General features: G+C 43.7%; 1 protein-coding gene across 1 annotated transcript in view; it reads left to right on the top strand.

Moving 5' to 3' along the window:
- The first annotated feature begins 485 nt into the window (after positions 1-485).
- DENND5B (DENN/MADD domain containing 5B) overlaps positions 486-6,000 on the top strand; it is a 201,033-nt gene continuing 195,518 nt past the window's right edge. The window contains exon 1 of the mRNA XM_008568093.1: positions 486-515. The gene's annotated coding sequence lies outside the window, so the exon portion shown is untranslated. The remainder of the gene's footprint in view (positions 516-6,000) is intronic.

Raw genomic sequence — 6,000 nt, 5'->3', positions numbered from 1 at the left:
AAGGTAGAAAAAGACTTATGCAAGATCGTGAGTCAGCTGTTTTGCTACCAAACTTTTATTGGCATAAACTAACCCCTTTCTGAAATTATGATGAGGGAATAGGATTATTGATTTCCCAAATAACCTTTCAGTATAAGATTTTCCCAGAAATCTAAAACCCTGCCAAAAGAAAATGTCAGTCAAGATTTCATTTTGTTAAGATTGTGACAGTTTGGCAGGTTTTTGCTATGTAGAGGATAAAGTTGAAATTATTGACTCCTCTACAGGTTCTCTGCTCAGGCAGCACATGCACAAGGAACGACAGCAGAATGGAAGGCAATGCAACATTCATATGAAACTTTGGTTAAGACAAACAGATATCATAAAAATGTTGACAAATGTTATGAAATGTCATGCCTCATTTGCTCCAGTAAAAAACAATAAGGTGAAATTAAAATGGCAAAATGTTAATATTTAAACTAGATTATGGGTATACGTCGACGCGGACAGCGGACTGGAGCCCGACGAGCTGGCGGGTAAGGCCGGGCTGCGGCGGCGCAGGAGGTCCCCTCAGGGGCGCGGGGGACGCTGCGGCGACGCGCGGGAGGCGGGCTCCAGACAAAGTCAGCTCCCGGCTGCGTCTCCAGTTTCCCGGCGGGCCGGGCGCTGGGGCGGCGATTTAATGACATTGTTATTTATTCCGCGTGCAGGGTGCGCTGCTGAGCCCGCGGGCGCCGCGCCGCCGAGGGCGCTCGCAGGGGGCTTTCACCTCCAGGGCGCGGGGTTATTAATAACGGGCGTGGTGGCAGGGGCGGGCCCGAGGGCACGGAGACTCGCCGGCCGCTTCGCCTGAGCTGCACGCGGAGGCGCCCGTGACTCACTGGACGCGCCGACTCCCCAGCCTCGCAGCGGTCGGGTGTCCCACCCCCTCCCTCTCCGCTCCGGCTGCGAAGTTTCGGCCCCAGCACGTGATGCGGCACTCAGGCCCCCTCGGGGGAGAGGGTGTCGGCGACCGCTCGGCTGCTGGCCGGGTTCGCGCCCACTGAGGCGGTGGTGGCTGTGTGGGGCGAGCGCAGGGCGGGAGGCTAGTTGGACTTCATCCTTGACTGTTCCCGGTCTGCGCCGCCTCCCGCCTCGGGTTCTGCGATGACGGTCGAATCACCTTTTGGAATCCTGTCGATTTGGCAGTGTCACGGGAGCTGGCGGGGACCTTTGGACGTTAGGGACCCGGCAGGACGCTTTGTTGACCCTGCCTACACTGCTCCCGAATTTAAGTTGTTGGATATTTCCCCCTCAGTTGGGCGCACCAGGTGTCACAGCCTGGGCTTTCTTGCAGGGGCACCGGTCTCTCCTCTTGACTCATTTGATGGCGCAGTGCAGGGCTGAGCTGGGGAACCGACGCTGGGAAAAGGGGCCGTTACAGGATGAAGGGGGGCGGGGGAGTGTCGAGAAGAGGCCGCGAGAAACGACGGATTTCATTTTTCACGCCTGTTTCTCTTTGCTTGCCTCCGTGGGATCTGAATCTTGATTTTTTTTTTTTTTTTTTTTTTCTTTTTGGCTAAATGGGTGAGACAAGTGACATCTACCGCCTGAACTTTATCTGTGTCAGTGTTAAACACTTAGGTCATAGCTTTTCAGAACAGCTTCCTTTGGCCATAACATTCCTTATTGATTGCACCAGTGTGGATTTTTCCTCTTTTCCATTTGGGGGGACTGGAAAGAATGTATTAAATAATAAACAGTAGTAAACAAAACTGTTCAGCCTTAAAATACAGTACCCATCAACCCACGTCTTAGCTAAGTGAGTGATTATCTTTTTATTAAGTCAGCTTTACAGCAAGGTATTTTTAACAAAAGCTATAAGTCTAGTTTTAGTTTGAAAATTTTTGGAAAAGAGGGATAGTGTTGTGTATGTGTAATTATGTAATCATTGTCTCTTCAACTAAGATTTCGTGTACATTTTAAGAATGGCTTTGTTGAGGGATATGAAGTTAGAAAAAATGTCTGCAGAGGGATTTGGAGAGATTCCTCTTTTGGAATTGGTGAAGGGATCATTATACTTTTTAAGGATTCCTTCTTCCCTAAACATCATAAACAATTGTGGCACCAGGGTCACTTGGAGGCCTTCTGTCAGCAGTGACTAATGAAAGGAAAAAGCCTGTATATTTTCTTTATCCATTTGCCTACTAAAGCTAAAACAACACCTTATAGGTATGACCTGGGACTCTTTAAGCACAGTGCAAATGACTTTAACAAAACTAAACAGTAATCTGATTTCTGTAGTGTAATGGTTATCACATTTCTCTCACAATAATAAACAGTAAAAAACAAAATTAGATTCTAATGCATTTTTCAGAAACAAACTATAGTTTCTCTTTTTGCAATACAATGCATAAGTTTGGGTGATTTGGATTTCTGCTCCTCCATAGTACTTGGTGTATTCAGGCAATAATGTATTTTGTTTGGTAATATTTCAGTATCATTCATTCAACAAATAGTTTTGAAAGCCTGTTTGTGTAGACTGTGTTCTGGCACTGGGGACAGCTGTGAATAAAGCATTCAAAAATCCCTGCCATCATGGAGCTTACGTTCTTGTGTAAACAAATAATGAAAACATGTAGTTTGCCAGGTAAGTGCTATGAGGAAAAATAATGCAGGGAAGTGGGGTTAAGGGAATGCCAGCAGTGGTGGGATTGTAGTTAGGGAAGGCCTCAAAGAGACAGTGACATTTGAACGCCCTGAAGGAGGCAAGGAAGCAAGCCACATGGATTGTCTGGGGGAACAGCATTGCAGGCAGAGGAAACAGCAAGTGCAAAAGACCCTGAGGTGGGTGAGTGCCGAGTTTATGTAGGTAATAGCAAGGAGGCCAGTGTGGCTGGAGCTAAGGCAAGGGGGGAGAAGTAGGTGAGATCATAGAGAAAAGGTAGGGGAGATTGTGTAGGGTCTCATAGACAATTGTTAGGCTTTTACTCTGAGATGGGAAGCTACTAGAACATTTTGAGCAGAGTAATGACGATCTGATGTACCTTCTAAAAAGGATTGCTGTGGCTGCCGTGTGGAGCAAGGGTAAAGGCAGGAGACCAGTTAGGAGGCTCTTTTACCGTATGAGGTGAGAGATGTTGGCAACTTGGTGAAGTATCAGGAGTCAGATTCTGGATATATATTGAAGGTAGAGCCAACAGGACTTGCTGATGAATTGTGTGAATGTGTATGAGTTCTGTGAATGTGGTAGTCATATTCCAACAAAGTTATCAGAGATGGCTCCAAGATTTTTGGCCTGAACAGTGATAAGCTTCTCTATTTGCCGAGATAGGAAGACTGATAGAGAAGCAGACTGGAGATTAGTTCAGTTTTGAAAGTGTTTTAAGTTTGAAGTGCCTGTTAGACATTCAAATGGAGATATCAGGGAAACAAGGCATCTCTTGGGAGAGGTCTGGACTGTAGATATAAATTTAAAGCCATTAAATTGGAGAAATCACCTAGAGAGTGAGTATAGATAGAAAAGAGAGGAGTCTCAAGGATTGAGTCCTGGAGGCACTTCAACATGCAGAGGTTGGGAGGAGGAGGAGTAAACAACCAAGGAGATTAAGTAGTGTGGACAGTGAGATGGGAGGAAAACAGGAGAATGTAGTATCATGTTCTTAGCTAACAGTCTTCTTCATGATTTCCATAGAGCTACATTTGGGCATCAGGAAACTGTGTTAGGCAAATTAGTCAGAAGGTTGTTTCTGTTTTGCTGCATTAATTTCAAAGTTGATAGTTAAGTTTCTATTTTGCTTTTCTGGAACTGATCTATTTTTATCACACTGTTTCTTAGCAAGTTGTCACCCTGCCTGTAGAAGGTCTTAATTGACTTCTATTAAATATAAATTCTACCAGTTGCTTCATAGACTTTTTCTTAACATATGCATGTTCCTAGAATCTGCACTGTGCAGATGGTGGGATGTTGAAATCAAATTAAGGACACATACCATATGATGAAGTAACAATTAAATAAGATCTTACAATAAGAGTTATCAAAGCTTCAGATTGTTTTTTAGAAACTACTCCCAGTAAAACCCAGCTTTAATAACAGTGGAAAAGACTCTTTATCTTAAATAAATAGATCTCTTAATAGCTGACAGTAATTTAAAATATATGTATATGATGGAGTTTGGATGTGTTGTCCCCTCCAAAACTCATGTGGAAATTATATCTCCATTGTGGCAGTGTTGGAAACTGATTGATTCATGAGGGCAGATCCCCCATGAATGGATTAATGTTCTCCCTGGGGGAGGAGGGATTAATGAGTGAGTTCTCACTCTATTAGTTCCCAGAGAGCTCGTTGCAAAAAAAAAGACCCTGGCACCTTCTCTCTCTCTCTTGCTTCCTCTTGCCATGTGATCTGCTTGTACCCGCCAGCTGCCTGCCACTTTCCACCATGAGTAGAAGCAGCCTGAGGCCTGTGCCAGATGCAGCTGTCCCAGAATCGTAAGCCAAATAAACCTCTTTCCTTTATAAATTACCCAGTCTCAGGTAATTCTGTTATAGCAACACAAAACGGACGAAAACAGTATATAAAGATATTTTTAAATGGAGGACCTAGAAAGTTATGGGATGTCCACATGTATCTGATGTACTGGTATCACTGTACTTTCTCTGCCACATCTGAGCTGTTGTGCTTCTCCTACTCACTATATGTTTTCAAGATGTGCTTTATTCTTAAACAAAAATTTTCTTTAAATGCTAAAGATAAGAAAAAGTTTACAAAATAGGATTCTTTATTGCATATAGAAGAAAGGAGGTTTAAATGGAGGTTAATTGTGCATGCAGTTAGTTGATGTAAAGGAAGGCAGACATCATTTTGAAATTTTCTTTTATGGCTCTCATTTCCTTTAAGACCTATCTGTAGGAATATATGTAACTTGATTTAATAAGTGAATATAAGTTTATATATGAGTCTACAAATTGTGCGATGACCAGAATATTCTTAAAGTGTTCCCATTGTTGCCTGGATTCAGTCCTGCTTATAGCAGCTGAAGTCTGATGGATGAGTTCCCTGCCACAGACCTTTGTTTAGATCTCTTCCTTGGTGTCTCTTGCTATTTTTAGCTTTGGTTGTGTTGGGTGTGGTTTCCAGGAAAGTTTAGAGGCAGGGAGACCATGGTCTAAATTAAAATATGTATAAAAAGGGCTGAGCCCGTGGCGCACTCGGGTGAGTGCCGCGCTGGGAGCGCAGTAGCGCTCCCGCCGCGGGTTCGGATCCTATATAGGGATGGCCGGTGTGCTCACAGCGCTCACTGGCTGAGCATGGTGCGGCCGGTCACAAAAAGGACAAAAAATAAAAAAAATAAATAAAATATGTATAAAATATATTTGAGACTGACAGACTGTTATGTCACCATAATTCTGGAAGGGACCTTAGACATTGTTTGCAGTGAACAAACCGAGACAGAGATTAAAGGTCCTCTCAGATCAAAATTGACCAGCAGTAGACACCTGACTAATGTGTCGTGGTTCTAGAACACAGTAACGCATAGTTTTATTTAAACTCATAAAAAAGATGAGCTTGTCTTGAGTTCAGCAAGCATTTCAGGCTTGCTCTTATTGCAGACTGAATGGCTTAGTAAAGACTGTGCTAAAGTGTGTCTTTAAAAACAGTGGCCAGGTGTAGAGGCTTAGGTGGGATAGGAGCTGCCCTGATCTGATGCCATTGGTAGTGCCTCAGTTGTTAGCCTTGTTGACATCCTTGGTCCACAGTGAGTTACTATTGGACATTTGGAAAGTCTGGCCTGGTAATTGGGGGGCTGGGGAAGGAGTAAGACAAGGATCATCTCCATTTTAATAAAGCCAAAGAAGATTCAAGGTGTCTTTGCTGTGGTATAGTGATAACTTAGTTTAAAAAATCTACTGGAAATAAAACTCTATAGTGAAATTGGCCCAGTAGTGAATGCAGCTAAACTCCCTGTGGTAACCCCAGGGCTCAGACATATGCTCCATTTTGTTAATGCAAGACACACCAGCATAGAGTAATGAGAAGAC

Source organism: Galeopterus variegatus, unplaced genomic scaffold (assembly GCF_000696425.1).
Source record: "Galeopterus variegatus unplaced genomic scaffold, G_variegatus-3.0.2 Scaffold373, whole genome shotgun sequence".
Lineage (NCBI taxonomy): Eukaryota > Metazoa > Chordata > Mammalia > Dermoptera > Cynocephalidae > Galeopterus > Galeopterus variegatus.
Note: the sequence above shows the minus strand (reverse complement) of the source record. Positions and strands in the feature narration are given on the sequence as shown.